Source organism: Gobio gobio, assembly GCF_949357685.1.
Source record: "Gobio gobio genome assembly, chromosome: 2".
NCBI lineage: Eukaryota > Metazoa > Chordata > Actinopteri > Cypriniformes > Gobionidae > Gobio > Gobio gobio.
The window spans coordinates 57,959,805-57,980,411 of record NC_137098.1 but is presented as its reverse complement, the minus strand read 5'-3'; the positions used below and the strand labels follow the sequence as shown (position 1 = coordinate 57,980,411).

The 20,607-nt window shown below is 33.0% G+C and overlaps 1 protein-coding gene across 8 annotated transcripts in view; it reads right to left on the bottom strand.

Moving 5' to 3' along the window:
• Window positions 1-19,418, bottom strand: part of mef2ab (myocyte enhancer factor 2ab) — a 43,554-nt gene extending 24,136 nt beyond the window's left edge. Inside the window, exons 1-2 of one of the 8 annotated variants that reach the window (XM_079802934.1) lie at window positions 19,198-19,361; window positions 770-806 (exon numbers count right to left, since the gene is read on the bottom strand). The gene's annotated coding sequence lies outside the window, so the exon portion shown is untranslated. Of the gene's footprint in view, window positions 1-769; window positions 807-19,197 lie in introns of all 8 variants that reach the window. The other 7 variants (XM_079802932.1, XM_079802936.1, XM_079802937.1 and 4 more) reach the window with 7 other exon arrangements.
• Between the last annotated feature and the right edge of the window lie 1,189 nt (window positions 19,419-20,607).

Below are 20,607 nucleotides of genomic sequence, written 5' to 3'. Positions count from 1 at the left end.
GTGAGTAATTAATGACAGAATTTTCATTTTGGGTGAACTAACCCTTTAAGACTGGAGTAATGATGCTGAAAATTCAGCTTTGCATCACAGAAATAAATGATATTTGAAAGTATATTCAAATATACAACCATTATTTTAAGTTGTAATAATATTTCACAATATTACTGTACACTAGGGTTGGGTGATGTCTCCTAAATTGGCAGTTGGCGATGTTTACGGTAAAGCGCCGCGATGGACGAGGATATCTTCGCCGTTGGTGGGGGGGGGACCCAACTAATTACTCATACGGGCTTTACTCATTCGCAATCCAATACGGAGCAATCCAATCACAATCCAATAAAGAGTTCACATGAACACTTTACAATATTTCAATAACAATTTTACGTTTCAATGTTACGACAAAAAGTGTAAATTGTGCTGCTAATTATAAGTGAAATGTAAATCCCGAGTTTCGTTGTTCCCGTTTTCTTGTTCTTGATTTGTTGCTCTTCTGTGTTTTAATAAATGTGTGTTATAAGAATCACCTTCATTCTTTCATTTGATTTGACATTATGGCCAAGGCAAATTGTCTTTAAAAGTATTAAACAGACAAAGGTTATTTGACATTTGCTGAAGTCTGTGTTTTTCTTAAACTGCCGCTTCAGTGCAGAAGCCACAGAAGAGCTATGTGACAATGAGCAAGATTTCCTGAGACACTACAATAGGCTACTAATAATTCATTAAAGGGTTAGTTCACCCAAAAATGAAAATTCTGTCATTAATTACTTACCCTCATGTCGTTCGACACCCGTCAGACCTCCGTTCATCTTCGGAACAGAAATTAAGATATTTTAGTTGAAATCTGATGCCTCTGAAAGTCCTCCATTGGCTCAATGGTACTCTACACTCTCAAGACCCTTAAAAGGTACTAAAGACGTCGTTACAAAGTCCATCTCACCACAGTGGTTCTAAAATAACTTTATGAAACGGCGACAATAGATTTTGTGCGCAAAAAAACCCTAAATAACGACTTACATAGTGATGACGATTTCAAAACAAAGCATCATGAAGCTTCGAAGCGTTATGAATCACTAAACTAACCCTTTAATAAGGGCTGTTTTCTTGTACAAAATTAAATGTTTTAAGTTAAATGTACAGTGTAAGACATGTAAAAAAAGACAAGAGGCTAACAATGTCAAGATCAATATTTGTGTAGCCTGCCTGACACGGTATTTTCTCAGACTAACACACACTGGCATAGACTATACAGTTTTTAAAATAGCATATATATGCATTATTTATATTCTCAATTTAAATTACAGAGCAATCCCTGCAAAGTTTTAAGCTTAACTAAGAGACTGGATTAGTGTGTTGCACCCGCAAGGCTCGCAACGGGGGGCATTGCATCACGATGGTGGCTCTCCATCGGGATGTCGGTCAGCCAATTACCCACAATTACCCCCATTGTGAACCAGTTTGACTGAGACACTAGAAATAACTGACTCAAATGAGGCAAATCAGACGTCACTAATTTGAGACCCATTATCATTGAGTCTGTTCGATTCATCTACATTCTCATAAAACAAACTGAAAGATTCAAAGCTCCACTTACAGATAAAAAAACATCATTTACAATGAGTGACTCAGATGGATGAATGTTTCCAGCAGACCAATACGATCCAGTCAGAAACACCACTGGCATTGTCACACAGCACACAGACATGACATAATCTTACTTATAGCCATGCTCTGGAGCGGAGTCCATGTCTGGCCTCCTTGCATAAATCCTTTTTACAATAATTCATTACACAAAACATGAACACAGCATTATACCTCGTGGTCTTATATGAGGACGACTGCATCTAACCTACTAGGCCTCGTCTGGTAATTAAGGGTTTCCACAATAAACGCAGGCTGACGTTCTGCAAAACATCTGGCTTCAGGGGTCTCGTGTCTTATTTCTTTATTGCTGAACATTTTATTACTGTATATCCATGTTTTTGCTATTCAAAGAGATCTGCATATGTAATTATTTCTATTATGATGTAATTTAACTAGATTGTTTTATTGCATGAATGTTTGTTGAAGTATTCAGACGGACAACCTTACAAAACAATATACGGAGTTTCTTGAGTTTTTGGAAATGCAATTAAGGTTTAATTGTACAAGTTCTGGACGAGGTTATTTTTAACCCACAACGGCCTGAAGAACTTCTGTAACTGTCAAAAACAATGACGATTGATTTCAATATGAGCTCATTAGTATTCATAGATACACAAGCATTCAAACGTTTGGGGTCGGTTTTTGAAAGAAATGCTGCATTTATTCGATCAAAAAATGAAGTCAAAATACAGTAAAAAGTGTATTTTTGTGAAAACCATGATACATTTTTTCAGGATACTTTGATGAATAAAAAGCATTTCTTTGAACTTGAAATATTTTGTAACATTATAAATGTTCTGACTTTATATCTCACAATTCTGACTTTTTAATCTCACAATTCTGACTTTTTAATCTCACAATTCTGACTTATCTCACGATTCTGACTTTATATCACACAATTCTGACTTTATATCTCACAATTCTGACTTTATATCGCACAATTCTGACTTTATATCGCACAATTCTGACTTTATATCACACAATTCTGACTTTTTATCTCACAATTCTGACTTTATATCGCACAATTCTGACTTTATATCGCACAATTCTGACTTTATATAACACAATTCTGACTTTTTATCTCACAATTCTGACTTTATATCACACAATTCTGACTTTATATCACACAATTCTGACTTTATATCACACAATTTTGACTTTATATCACACAATTCTGACTTTTTATCTCACAATTCTGACTTTATATCACACAATTTTGACTTTATATCACACAATTCTGACTTTATATCACACAATTCTGACTTTTTATCTCACAATTCTGACTTTTTATCTCACAATTCTGACTTTATATCGCACAATTCTGACTTTATATCTCACAATTCTGACTTTATATAACACAATTCTGACTTTTTATCTCACAAGTCTGACTTTATATAACACAATTCGGACTTTTTATCTCACAATTCTGACTTTATATCACACAATTCTGACTTTATATCACACAATTCTGACTTTATATAACACAATTCTGACTTTATATCACAATTCTGACTTTATATCTCACAATTCTGACTTTATATAACACAATTCTGACTTTATGTCTCACAATTCAGACTTTATATCACACAATTCTGACTTTTTATCTCACAATTATATCTCACAATTCTGACTTTATATCACACAATTCTGACTTTATATCACACAATTCTGACTTTATATCACAATTCTGACTTTATATCTCACAATTCTGACTTTATGTCTCACAACTCTGACTTTATATCTCACAATTCAGACTTTATATCTCACAATTCTGACTTTATATAACACAATTCTGACTTTATATCACACAATTCTGACTTTATATAACACAATTCTGACTTTTTATCTCACAATTCTGACTTTATATCACACAATTCTGACTTTATATCACACAGTTCTGACTTTATATCACACAGTTCTGACTTTATATCACACAGTTCTGACTTTATATCACACAGTTCTGACTTTATATAACACAATTCTGACTTTATATCACACAATTCTGACTTTATATAACACAATTCTGACTTTTTATCTCACAATTCTGACTTTATATCACACAATTCTGACTTTATATCACACAGTTCTGACTTTATATCACACAGTTCTGACTTTATATCACACAGTTCTGACTTTATATCACACAGTTCTGACTTTATATCACACAGTTCTGACTTTATATCACACAATTCTGACTTTTTATCTCACAATTCTGACTTTATATCACACAATTCTGACTTTATATCACACAATTCAGACTTTATATCACACAATTCTGACTTTATATCACACAGTTCTGACTTTATATCACACAATTCAGACTTTATATCACACAGTTCTGACTTTATATCACAATTCTGACTTTATATCACACAATTCTGACTTTATATCTCACAATTCAGACTTTATACAACACAATTCTGACTTTATATCTCACAATTCTGACTTTATATAACACAATTCTGACTTTATATCTCACAATTCTGACTTTATATCTCACAATTCTGACTTTATATCTCACAATTCTGACTTTATGTCTCACAACTCTGACTTTATATCTCACAATTCAGACTTTATATCTCACAATTCTGACTTTATATAACACAATTCTGACTTTATATCTCACAATTCTGACTTTATATCTCACAATTCTGACTTTATGTCTCACAACTCTGACTTTATATCTCACAATTCTGACTTTATATCTCACAATTCTGACTTTATATAACACAATTCTGACTTTATATCTCACAATTCAGACTTTATATAACACAATTCAGACTTTATATAACACAATTCTGACTTTATATCTCACAATTCAGACTTTATATCTCACAATTCTGACTTTATATAACACAATTCTGACTTTATGTCTCACAATTCTGACTTTATATCACACAATTCTGACTTTTTATCTCACAAATCAGACCTTATATCTCACAATTCAGACTTTATATCTCAATTATGACTTTATATCTCACAATTCTGACTTTATATCTCACAATTATGACTTTATATCACACAATTCAGACTTTATATCTCACAATTCAGAATTTAGATCTCAATTATGACTTTATATCTCACAATTATGACTTTATATCTCACAATTCTGACTATATCTCACAATTCTGACTATATATCTCACAATTCAGACTTTATATCTCACAATTCAGACTTTATTTAACACAATTCTGACTTTATATCTCACAATTCTGACTATATATCTCACAATTCTGACTTTATTTAACACAATTCTGACTTTATATCTCAATTCTGACTTTATATCTCACAATTCTGACTTTATTTAACACAATTCTGACTTTATATCTCAATTCTGACTTTATATCACACAATTCTGACTTTATATCACACAATTCAGACTTTATATCTCACAATTCAGACTTTATTTAACACACTTCTGACTTTATATCTCACAATTCTGACTATATATCTCACAATTCTGACTTTATTTAACACAATTCTGACTTTATATCTCAATTCTGACTTTATATCTCACAATTCTGACTTTATTTAACACAATTCTGACTTTATATCTCACAATTCAGACTTTATATCTCAATTCTGACTTTATTTAACACAATTCTGACTTTATATCTCACAATTCTGACTTTATATCTCAATTCTGACTTTATATCTCACAATTCTGACTTTATTTAACACAATTCTGACTTTATATCTCACAATTCTGACTATATATATATCTCACAATTCTGACTATATATATATATCTCACAATTCTGACTTTATATAAATCAATCAATCAATCAATTAATTTGTATTTATATAGCGCCTTACAGCAGCCAAAAGGTGCACAAAGCGCTTTCCAAAACATGCATCAAACGACAACATAAAAACAAGTCCAACCAAGCAAGTCCAGCACTAAGAGTCATAAGCTTGATTAAAAAAGTCTGTTTTCAGATGAGTTTTGAAAACACTCAGCACCGTGATGTTTCGGAGGTGCACAGGGAGTGCATTCCACAACTTTGGTCCTTGAACACTAAATGACCGGCCTCCAAACTTTTTATACCTGTATGTTGGGGTGACCAGAGAAATATGATCAGAGGAACGGAGTGTTCTGGCTAGCTGATATGTTTATCAGGTATACTGGGGCCAAACCATGGATGGCCTTAAACACAAACAACAGAATTTTATACTCGACCCTAAACTGCACTGGAAGCCAGTGAAGCGAGCGGAGGACAGGGGTGATGTGTGACCATTTCGATCTATTAGAGAGAAGACGAGCGGCTGCGTTTTGTACCAGTTATATCTCACAATTCTGACTATATATATTTATATCTCAATTATGACTTTATATCTCACAATTCTGACTTTATTTAACACAATTCTGACTTTATATCTCAATTCTGACTTTATATCTCACAATTCTGACTTTATATAACACAATTCTGACTTTATATAACACAATTCTGACTTTATATCTCAATTCTGACTTTATATAACACAATTCTGACTTTATATAACACAATTCTGACTTTATATCTCAATTCTGACTTTATATAACACAATTCTGACTTTATATAACACAATTCTGACTTTATATCTCAATTCTGACTTCATATCACACAATTCTGACTTTATATAGATCTGCCAAATATCCCCAAAAAACTTTTCCTTACAAGAATATCTAGGCTACTCCTCAAATTTGTTTTTACGCTTTCATTAATATTCTGTCCTTTCAGCAAATAGAACGCTTCCTATTTATGTTACGACTTAAGCACACATATCCAAAGAATCCCTGCTGATTCCCAGACATAAGAGCTACTGACAGACTCCATCCTGCTGCGCTTGTTCATGATATCATAAAGCTCACACTGAGAACTAATACATTAATCTTGTGTTGTCTCTGAATTAGTTAGAATCAGGAATGGCTCGACCTGAAACCATTTCTTTATTAGGGCTTATCTGCTCAAAAACAGCATATGCATGGATGCATGCAACGTGAGCAGGGGCAAAATGGACCAGTTTTCTCTCTTTCCACACTGACAGCGGCTCTCTGAGTTGTTGCAGAAAAAAGTAATTAGCCATTGCAATATTAACTGATGTAGATATACCAAATATTGACTACATTGTTTGAACAACAGGCCTTGCCAACTTTAATTCAAATATAATGAATATGTAATAGTGCAGTTGAATGGCTTTTCTGAGGTAGGCTAAATGTAACATTATCTGACATCGTCTACAATACAAACTATTTTATCTGCGGCTGAAATACTTTTTGAGCGATTATATGAGATATGACACATTTCAGTAAGTTATGCACTGAAAAAAAGTGGATTTATATGATTTAATATTGTACATCGGTCCCACATGAATCAGTTAAGTTGAACAAACATAATGGTTTCATGTAACTTCAATATCATGGAATGAAGTCATTTTAAGTGACCCAATTATGTAGACTCAAAGTAAATTTTATACGGCAATATATATTTTTTCAGTGTACTGGTTCTTTCGACATACCATCTGATGTTAATTCATGTTTATTTCGTGCTGTAACTACTAGTAGTCAAGTCGAGTTCAGTGAAGAACGGTCACACCAGATTAAGAGCACCAAAATGGTATTTATTGTTTGAATTTCGTAATAAAACGTACAAAATTTGAAAGCTGAGAGCTGAGACTATCAAAAGTAACATCAGCACAGCACATTGTCCTCTTTTCTCTGCAATGTTTATTCACTGTGTGAGAATATGGACGCTTGAAAGCGTGAGAACAGTGTCAATTGCGTGACTCTTATTTACAGTGTGGATATTCAGCGCTAAAAATAAGATACTGTCTGTCACTGCACTATAAAAAATACTTTCATGATTTATCACAAATCAGCTTAGGTTCACAAATGTTGTTCAAATAACTTAATATTTTGAGTTTCTGTTTAATAAACTTAATATTTTGAGTTTCTGTTGAATAAACTAATCTCATTCTTTGTTTCAACTGAACTCAAAATTTGAAGGCAACCAGGCTAGGCTACTTTAAGTTAAACCAACAAATAATTTTTTACAGTGTGATTGTGTTAGGTAGAAAAACTGTGTACCGGTGGGTATCAGCCACTTCAAGCACTGCATATTACAACAAACCCTCAACCCCTGAAGAAGCAACTACTATGAGAACAATTCATTCTATAAAATATAAAAATCCTGGCACAAAATCCAATTTATCTTACAGAGACAACCTAATCTCCATTCACTTGCAGAAATCTACTTTCAGGCTCATAATATGTGAACCGCTATGCAATTCTACCATTACAGGGTCAAAGGTGACACCAAAGATCCTTAACAGATCTAGAGAGGATTGCTTTGCAGAATCAGATTAAAAGAAGACGTACCCAACTCCAATTAGATCAGGAAACCTCATGTCATCCTCCGTATTGACAAGGTCAAAAGAGTGAATGGAAAGGAAAAGGACACAACAGATGTTCTTAAGGCAGGTGAAAGTATGAATGGAACTGCACTTAAGTGAATCAGATTTTAATCAGTTTCAAAATCTGATTTGATCCTGATCTGATAGTAAATCTCAGTCAGTTGGTCATTATCACCCATAATGACCAGCTGACGGACTTATCTTGCTTCTTAGATGGTTATTTACCAAATAAATAAATAAACATAAAATACTGTTTTGAATGTCTTCCAACCATATGCACAAAACTTATTAGAATGGATGTGATTATGATAGTGGTGATGACAATGGCTGTAACTATAATAATAATAATCCTATATATATATATATATATATATATATATATATATATATATATATATATATATATATATATATATATATATATATATATATATATATATATATATATATATATATATATATATATATATATATATATATATATATATATATATATTATACTTACATACAAGATATCCTGTATCCTTCTGGTTATTTTAAGCACATCTTTTGGAATCGTCATTTTTGTTCATCCCTCTCAAATCAATGAGTTGGATAAAACTTCTGCATATAGCACATATAGAATATACAGAATGTCCTGTATATAGGACACATAGAATATACAGAATGTCCTGTGTGACATATACAGAATGCCCAGGACATATATAGAATATACAGAATGTCCTGTGTGACATATACAGAATGCCCAGGACATATATAGAATATACAGAATGTCCTGTATATAGAATATACAGAATGCCCAGGGCATATATAGAATATACAGAATGCCCTGTATGGCATATATAGAATATACAAAAGGTCCTGTATATAGGACATATATAGAATATACAGAATGTCCTGTGTGACATATATAGAATATGCAAAATGCCCGGGACATATATAGAATATACAGAATGTCCTGTATATAGGACATATAGAATATACAGAATGCCCAAGGCATATATAGAATATACAGAATGCCCTGTATGGTCCTGTATATAGGAAAAAAAAGGTCCTGTATATAGGACATATATAGAATATACAGAATGCCCTGTATGGCATATATAGAATATACAGAACGCCTTGTATGACATATATAGAATATACAGAATGCCCAGGGCATATATAGAATATACAGAATGCCCTGTATGGCATATATAGAATATACAAAAGGTCCTGTATATAGGACATATATAGAATATACAGAATGCCCTGTATGGCATATATAGAATATACAAAAGGTCCTGTGTATAGGACATACATAGAATATACAGAATGTCCTGTATGATATATATAGAATATACAAAAGGTCCTGTATATAGGACATATGCCATACAGGGCATTCTGTATATTCTATATATGTCATATATACAGGACCTTTTGTATATTCTATATATGCCATACAGGGCATTCTGTATATTCTATATGTCATACAGGACATTCTGTATATTCTATATATGCCATACAAGGTGTTCTGTATATTCTATATATGCCATACAGGGCATTCTGTATATTCTATATATGTCCTATATACAGGACCTTTTGTATATTCTATATATGCCATACAGGGTATTCTGTATATTCTATACATAGACATAAATAGACATACATAGAATACAGAATGTCCCGTATGACATATATAGAATATACAGAATGCCCTGTATGGCATATATAGAATATACAAAAGGTCCTGTATATATGACATATATAGAATATACAGAATGCCCTGTATGGCATATATAGAATATACAAAAGGTCCTGTGTATAGGACATACATAGAATATACAGAATGTCCTGTATGACATATATAGAATATACAAAAGGTCCTGTATATAGGACATATGCCATACAGGGCATTCTGTATATTCTATATATGTCATATATACAGGACCTTTTGTATATTCTATATATGCCATACAGGGCATTCTGTATATTCTATATGTCATACAGGACATTCTGTATATTCTATATATGCCATACAAGGCGTTCTGTATATTCTATATATGCCATACAGGGCATTCTGTATATTCTATATATGTCCTATATACAGGACCTTTTGTATATTCTATATATGCCATACAGGGTATTCTGTATATTCTATACATAGACATAAATAGACATACATAGAATACAGAATGTCCCGTATGACATATATAGAATATACAGAATGCCCTGTATGGCATATATAGAATATACAAAAGGTCCTGTATATATGACATATATAGAATATACAGAATGCCCTGTATGGCATATATAGAATATACAAAAGGTCCTGTGTATAGGACATACATAGAATATACAGAATGTCCTGTATGACATATATAGAATATACAAAAGGTCCTGTATATAGGACATATGCCATACAGGGCATTCTGTATATTCTATATATGTCATATATACAGGACCTTTTGTATATTCTATATATGCCATACAGGGCATTCTGTATATTCTATATGTCATACAGGACATTCTGTATATTCTATATATGCCATACAAGGCGTTCTGTATATTCTATATATGCCATACAGGGCATTCTGTATATTCTATATATGTCCTATATACAGAACCTTTTGTATATTCTATATATGCCATACAGGGCATTCTGTATATTCTATACATAGACATAAATAGACATACATAGAATACAGAATGTCCCGTATGACATATATAGAATATACAGAATGCCCTGTATGGCATATATAGAATATACAAAAGGTCCTGTATATAGGACATATATAGAATATACAGAATGTCCTGTGTGACATATATAGAATATGCAAAATGCCCGGGACATATATAGAATATACAGAATGTCCTGTATATAGGACATATAGAATATACAGAATGCCCAAGGCATATATAGAATATACAGAATGCCCTGTATGGTCCTGTATATAGGAAAAAAAAGGTCCTGTATATAGGACATATATAGAATATACAGAATGCCCTGTATGGCATATATAGAATATACAGAACGCCTTGTATGACATATATAGAATATACAGAATGCCCAGGGCATATATAGAATATACAGAATGCCCTGTATGGCATATATAGAATATACAAAAGGTCCTGTATATAGGACATATATAGAATATACAGAATGCCCTGTATGGCATATATAGAATATACAAAAGGTCCTGTGTATAGGACATACATAGAATATACAGAATGTCCTGTATGATATATATAGAATATACAAAAGGTCCTGTATATAGGACATATGCCATACAGGGCATTCTGTATATTCTATATATGTCCTATATACAGGACCTTTTGTATATTCTATATATGCCATACAGGGTATTCTGTATATTCTATACATAGACATAAATAGACATACATAGAATACAGAATGTCCCGTATGACATATATAGAATATACAGAATGCCCTGTATGGCATATATAGAATATACAAAAGGTCCTGTATATATGACATATATAGAATATACAGAATGCCCTGTATGGCATATATAGAATATACAAAAGGTCCTGTGTATAGGACATACATAGAATATACAGAATGTCCTGTATGACATATATAGAATATACAAAAGGTCCTGTATATAGGACATATGCCATACAGGGCATTCTGTATATTCTATATATGTCATATATACAGGACCTTTTGTATATTCTATATATGCCATACAGGGCATTCTGTATATTCTATATGTCATACAGGACATTCTGTATATTCTATATATGCCATACAAGGCGTTCTGTATATTCTATATATGCCATACAGGGCATTCTGTATATTCTATATATGTCCTATATACAGGACCTTTTGTATATTCTATATATGCCATACAGGGTATTCTGTATATTCTATACATAGACATAAATAGACATACATAGAATACAGAATGTCCCGTATGACATATATAGAATATACAGAATGCCCTGTATGGCATATATAGAATATACAAAAGGTCCTGTATATATGACATATATAGAATATACAGAATGCCCTGTATGGCATATATAGAATATACAAAAGGTCCTGTGTATAGGACATACATAGAATATACAGAATGTCCTGTATGACATATATAGAATATACAAAAGGTCCTGTATATAGGACATATGCCATACAGGGCATTCTGTATATTCTATATATGTCATATATACAGGACCTTTTGTATATTCTATATATGCCATACAGGGCATTCTGTATATTCTATATGTCATACAGGACATTCTGTATATTCTATATATGCCATACAAGGCGTTCTGTATATTCTATATATGCCATACAGGGCATTCTGTATATTCTATATATGTCCTATATACAGAACCTTTTGTATATTCTATATATGCCATACAGGGCATTCTGTATATTCTATACATAGACATAAATAGACATACATAGAATACAGAATGTCCCGTATGACATATATAGAATATACAGAATGCCCTGTATGGCATATATAGAATATACAAAAGATCCTGTATATAGGACATATATAGAAAATACAGAATGCCCTGTATGGCATATATAGAATATACAGAACGCCTTGTATGACATATATAGAATATACAGAATGCCCTGTATGGCATATATAGAATATACAAAAGGTCCTGTATATAGGACATATATAGAATATACAGAATGTCCTGTATATAGGACATATGGAATACAGAATGCCCTGTATGGCATATATCGAATATACAAAAGGTCCTGTATATAGGACATATATAGAATATACAGAATGTCCTGTATATAGGACATATATAGAATATACAGAATGCCCTGTATGGCATATATAGAATATACAGAACGCCTTGTATGACATATATAGAATATACAGAATGCCCTGTATGGCATATATAGAATATACAAAAGGTCCTGTATATAGGACATATATAGAATATACAGAATGTCCTGTGTGACATATATAGAATATGCAAAATGCCCGGGACATATATAGAATATACAGAATGTCCTGTATATAGGACATATAGAATATACAGAATGCCCAAGGCATATATAGAATATACAGAATGCCCTGTATGGTCCTGTATATAGGAAAAAAAAGGTCCTGTATATAGGACATATATAGAATATACAGAATGCCCTGTATGGCATATATAGAATATACAGAACGCCTTGTATGACATATATAGAATATACAGAATGCCCAGGGCATATATAGAATATACAGAATGCCCTGTATGGCATATATAGAATATACAAAAGGTCCTGTATATAGGACATATATAGAATATACAGAATGCCCTGTATGGCATATATAGAATATACAAAAGGTCCTGTGTATAGGACATACATAGAATATACAGAATGTCCTGTATGATATATATAGAATATACAAAAGGTCCTGTATATAGGACATATGCCATACAGGGCATTCTGTATATTCTATATATGTCATATATACAGGACCTTTTGTATATTCTATATATGCCATACAGGGCATTCTGTATATTCTATATGTCATACAGGACATTCTGTATATTCTATATATGCCATACAAGGTGTTCTGTATATTCTATATATGCCATACAGGGCATTCTGTATATTCTATATATGTCCTATATACAGGACCTTTTGTATATTCTATATATGCCATACAGGGTATTCTGTATATTCTATACATAGACATAAATAGACATACATAGAATACAGAATGTCCCGTATGACATATATAGAATATACAGAATGCCCTGTATGGCATATATAGAATATACAAAAGGTCCTGTATATATGACATATATAGAATATACAGAATGCCCTGTATGGCATATATAGAATATACAAAAGGTCCTGTGTATAGGACATACATAGAATATACAGAATGTCCTGTATGACATATATAGAATATACAAAAGGTCCTGTATATAGGACATATGCCATACAGGGCATTCTGTATATTCTATATATGTCATATATACAGGACCTTTTGTATATTCTATATATGCCATACAGGGCATTCTGTATATTCTATATGTCATACAGGACATTCTGTATATTCTATATATGCCATACAAGGCGTTCTGTATATTCTATATATGCCATACAGGGCATTCTGTATATTCTATATATGTCCTATATACAGGACCTTTTGTATATTCTATATATGCCATACAGGGTATTCTGTATATTCTATACATAGACATAAATAGACATACATAGAATACAGAATGTCCCGTATGACATATATAGAATATACAGAATGCCCTGTATGGCATATATAGAATATACAAAAGGTCCTGTATATATGACATATATAGAATATACAGAATGCCCTGTATGGCATATATAGAATATACAAAAGGTCCTGTGTATAGGACATACATAGAATATACAGAATGTCCTGTATGACATATATAGAATATACAAAAGGTCCTGTATATAGGACATATGCCATACAGGGCATTCTGTATATTCTATATATGTCATATATACAGGACCTTTTGTATATTCTATATATGCCATACAGGGCATTCTGTATATTCTATATGTCATACAGGACATTCTGTATATTCTATATATGCCATACAAGGCGTTCTGTATATTCTATATATGCCATACAGGGCATTCTGTATATTCTATATATGTCCTATATACAGAACCTTTTGTATATTCTATATATGCCATACAGGGCATTCTGTATATTCTATACATAGACATAAATAGACATACATAGAATACAGAATGTCCCGTATGACATATATAGAATATACAGAATGCCCTGTATGGCATATATAGAATATACAAAAGGTCCTGTATATAGGACATATATAGAATATACAGAATGTCCTGTGTGACATATATAGAATATGCAAAATGCCCGGGACATATATAGAATATACAGAATGTCCTGTATATAGGACATATAGAATATACAGAATGCCCAAGGCATATATAGAATATACAGAATGCCCTGTATGGTCCTGTATATAGGAAAAAAAAGGTCCTGTATATAGGACATATATAGAATATACAGAATGCCCTGTATGGCATATATAGAATATACAGAACGCCTTGTATGACATATATAGAATATACAGAATGCCCAGGGCATATATAGAATATACAGAATGCCCTGTATGGCATATATAGAATATACAAAAGGTCCTGTATATAGGACATATATAGAATATACAGAATGCCCTGTATGGCATATATAGAATATACAAAAGGTCCTGTGTATAGGACATACATAGAATATACAGAATGTCCTGTATGATATATATAGAATATACAAAAGGTCCTGTATATAGGACATATGCCATACAGGGCATTCTGTATATTCTATATATGTCCTATATACAGGACCTTTTGTATATTCTATATATGCCATACAGGGTATTCTGTATATTCTATACATAGACATAAATAGACATACATAGAATACAGAATGTCCCGTATGACATATATAGAATATACAGAATGCCCTGTATGGCATATATAGAATATACAAAAGGTCCTGTATATATGACATATATAGAATATACAGAATGCCCTGTATGGCATATATAGAATATACAAAAGGTCCTGTGTATAGGACATACATAGAATATACAGAATGTCCTGTATGACATATATAGAATATACAAAAGGTCCTGTATATAGGACATATGCCATACAGGGCATTCTGTATATTCTATATATGTCATATATACAGGACCTTTTGTATATTCTATATATGCCATACAGGGCATTCTGTATATTCTATATGTCATACAGGACATTCTGTATATTCTATATATGCCATACAAGGCGTTCTGTATATTCTATATATGCCATACAGGGCATTCTGTATATTCTATACATGTCCTATATACAGGACCTTTTGTATATTCTATATATGCCATACAGGGTATTCTGTATATTCTATACATAGACATAAATAGACATACATAGAATACAGAATGTCCCGTATGACATATATAGAATATACAGAATGCCCTGTATGGCATATATAGAATATACAAAAGGTCCTGTATATATGACATATATAGAATATACAGAATGCCCTGTATGGCATATATAGAATATACAAAAGGTCCTGTGTATAGGACATACATAGAATATACAGAATGTCCTGTATGACATATATAGAATATACAAAAGGTCCTGTATATAGGACATATGCCATACAGGGCATTCTGTATATTCTATATATGTCATATATACAGGACCTTTTGTATATTCTATATATGCCATACAGGGCATTCTGTATATTCTATATGTCATACAGGACATTCTGTATATTCTATATATGCCATACAAGGCGTTCTGTATATTCTATATATGCCATACAGGGCATTCTGTATATTCTATATATGTCCTATATACAGAACCTTTTGTATATTCTATATATGCCATACAGGGCATTCTGTATATTCTATACATAGACATAAATAGACATACATAGAATACAGAATGTCCCGTATGACATATATAGAATATACAGAATGCCCTGTATGGCATATATAGAATATACAAAAGATCCTGTATATAGGACATATATAGAAAATACAGAATGCCCTGTATGGCATATATAGAATATACAGAACGCCTTGTATGACATATATAGAATATACAGAATGCCCTGTATGGCATATATAGAATATACAAAAGGTCCTGTATATAGGACATATAGAATATACAGAATGTCCTGTATATAGGACATATGGAATACAGAATGCCCTGTATGGCATATATCGAATATACAAAAGGTCCTGTATATAGGACATATATAGAATATACAGAATGTCCTGTATATAGGACATATATAGAATATACAGAATGCCCTGTATGGCATATATAGAATATACAGAACGCCTTGTATGACATATATAGAATATACAGAATGCCCTGTATGGCATATATAGAATATACAAAAGGTCCTGTATATAGGACATATTTAGAATATACAGAATGTCCTGTATATAGGACATATGGAATACAGAATGCCCTGTATGGCATATATCGAATATACAAAAGGTCCTGTATATAGGACATATATAGAATATACAGAATGTCCTGTATATAGGACATATGGAATACAGAATGCCCTGTATGGCATATATCGAATATACAAAAGGTCCTGTATATAGGACATATATAGAATATACAGAATGTCCTGTATATAGGACATATGGAATACAGAATGCCCTGTATGGCATATATCGAATATACAAAAGGTCCTGTATACAGGACATATATAGAATATACAAGAGGTCCTGTATATTGGACATTCTGTATTGGATAAGGATTCGGTATATAATAACTGGATCTTATGTACAAATTTTCTTTTCTTTTCTTTTTGCTTCGTTGAGAGGCTGTGGAATCTTGTTTTGAGTTTGTTCTATTTTTTTTCTTTCTTTCTTTCTCTCTTTCTTTCTTTCTTTCTTTCTTTCTTTCTTTCTTTCTTTCTTTCTTTCTTTCTTTCTTTCTTTCTTTCTCTTTCTTTCTTTCTTTCTTTCTTTCCATTTTATTGGAAGATACAACAAACATAGGCCTAATGTGCTTACGATTCTTATGATTCACAACTTACTATACTTCTAAACCTTTGCTATAGATGTAGTTTAGCACAATAAAACAATATGCCATGTTCCCTAAGTTCACATCAGAATTGTTTTCTGTATTATACAGTATTTTACGCACTGGCAGACAGCTTATGTGTAATAAAGCCTGTAATAGTTGGCAGTCCAATCCCAGAAGCACAGCGCCAACCCTCAAGCCCTCAGGTTTGGCCGCGATCACTAAATCTTAACAGTCTGTCTAATAAAGCGCACTCATGCTCCTTCCTCAAATCTAATGTACAGTTTGATTTGGCAAAGCGCAGACGTTTCTATTTACACTTCACAAAAGAAAGCTTCATGGGTCTGCAGGAAGCCAGACTGGGGAGCTAATATTTAGAGACAATTATATTTGATTTCTGTATTTATCGAGTATAATTTCTAAAGGATGGTAAATCTATTTAGTTTCAAACATGTGGAGCGGCGGTCAGGCAGAAGGCAGCCAGAGGTCTATGGCTCTGTTGTTGGAACAGACCCCACATGAGAATGTAGTGAATTCTTCTGAAGTACCGACAGCTCAAAAACACATAAATCCCATGTGAAATGGATATGATATATTTTAAAAATATGCATATTTTAGGTTAGATATGTTGGTTATCAAACGAAATGGATTAAATATATTAAAATAACATAGAAAAACTAGCATGAGTTTAAAAGGGCCAATACGTGGAACGCTTTGGCTCAAGGTGCATTAAATACTGAAGTGGTCAAATGCGGATGATCTACAGTAGAAAGACAATCATTGCCATGACATTGGTACTCGCCTCTTAAAACAAATGACTTGATGCTTTGACTTATAACATATTTGAAGCTCCTGTGATACATCAATGCCAATAAACAGTGAAACTCATGAGCTTTTCTTAAAAATTAATTGCATCGACTGATGTCAATTTGATTTTGTTCACACAATACCATTAACTATGGACACATTCTAAGAACATAACATTTTTAGAAAGCATCACACTACATTTTTACCTTCATTTTGACCAGCCTACAAGTTAATAACAAATAAATTAATGCCACTTGATATATCTAATGCTGTGATGTTATTGTGTGGCATTAAGTATCTAATTATTTTTAGTGGCTAATAGCCCAAAATTCCTCATATGTTGTAAACTGACATCAAAACTCACATACAATCTGTATAAATATTCATAGAACATATTCTTTGTGATTGTACCGCTGAATTTGGATTAGTTAACTTGCGTAGCCTATCACAAGGCGATACGAACCTGACTCTTAAACAAAAGAAAATGTAAAACTACTTTAAAAAGCTATTTTTAATAATTTATTTCAAATAGCCTACGACAACAATGCTTTTCAATGAACCCAATTTATAATTCAAAGTGGCAGCAACTAGTCTACTTTCCATCATCTACCCAACATCACTGACAGACGCGTTCAACGACAAAAACGCGACGATTTCTGACATCACACAGTTGCGCGTAACTTAAGTACGGGAACCAACCCGTTAAATCAATGTGAAATTACCTTACTTAATGTGACTTATTCATTCAACAACAGGCGTTAAATCCACATCGCTACATCAGAGGGCAGTTGAGTTCTTACCTACAGTCGGACGCTTTCGAGTTGGAGAAAGACAAAGGGAGCGCAAACCGAGCGAGTGGATTCAAACATCAGGAATCATGTACACTGTATTATCCCGAGTCATTCTTGGACTCGTGCACGCGCTGCTGGATGATCCAGAGCTCGCAGCTCCTCCCTCCTACTCCAGTGTCCTTCAGAGACCTTCCAGCCCACCTCTCTCACACTCACACACACACACACACACACACACACACACACACACACACACACACACACACACACACACACACACACACACACACACACACACACACACACACACACACACACACACACACACACACACACACACACACACACACACACACACACACACACACACACACACACACACACACACACACACACACACACACACACACACACACACACACACACACACACACACACACACACACACACACACACACACACACACACACACACACACACACACACACACACACACACACACACACACACACACACACACACACACACACACACACACACACACACACACACACACACACACACACACACACACACACACACACACACACACACACACACACACACACACACACACACACACACACACACACACACACACACACACACACACACTGATTGATTCGGGCTCCTGTGTCACCAGATAACATGGCACATTACACAAGCCCGCTGCAGCAGTACAGTGTATTAGCAATTATAATATTCAAAAATCACAAAAGTTGTTGTTGTTTAAGTATCTACACTCTAAAAAATGCATGCTGGGTTGTTTCAATGTAATCTTATCTATCAGCAGAAAACACATTAGTGCATAAAAATTGTGCGAGGAGTCATGCGAAATAAATAACATTTGTGCATAACTTAGAAATGAATTATTCTGAGGAAATACGCAAAGAATTAAAACACACACACTAGAAGATGAACAGGAGGCAGGAGAGACATCTGTTGGCATGTCACAGGAAAATATATTACATGTTTCATTCAGGGTGATTTATGGGATGTCTAAGAACAGAGGCCTGAATGTTAACAATCTCCGTGAAGTCAGTGCTAATGCAGAATGGGAGCTTTTTTCAAACTGAAGGAAAAATGGAATTAAATAAATAAAATCACCAAATCATACATTTCACAATTACTCTTCTTAATTTATGTAAAATGATGCAGGCTGCACTACGAAAGAAAAAGTCTTGCTCCTGAGAATGGCTGAAAAATGATGCGACTAGTTTGAATGAAGTGAATATCTGCTTTCAGTTTGCATGGCCAATTTACACAGAGTAAGATCTGATGAAATGCATCCATACTTTGGATAAATAATTATTATTCTAAAATAATAAATTGTAAAATAATCATTTTCTGCTATCAGCTGAGAAATAACGTATACCAAAA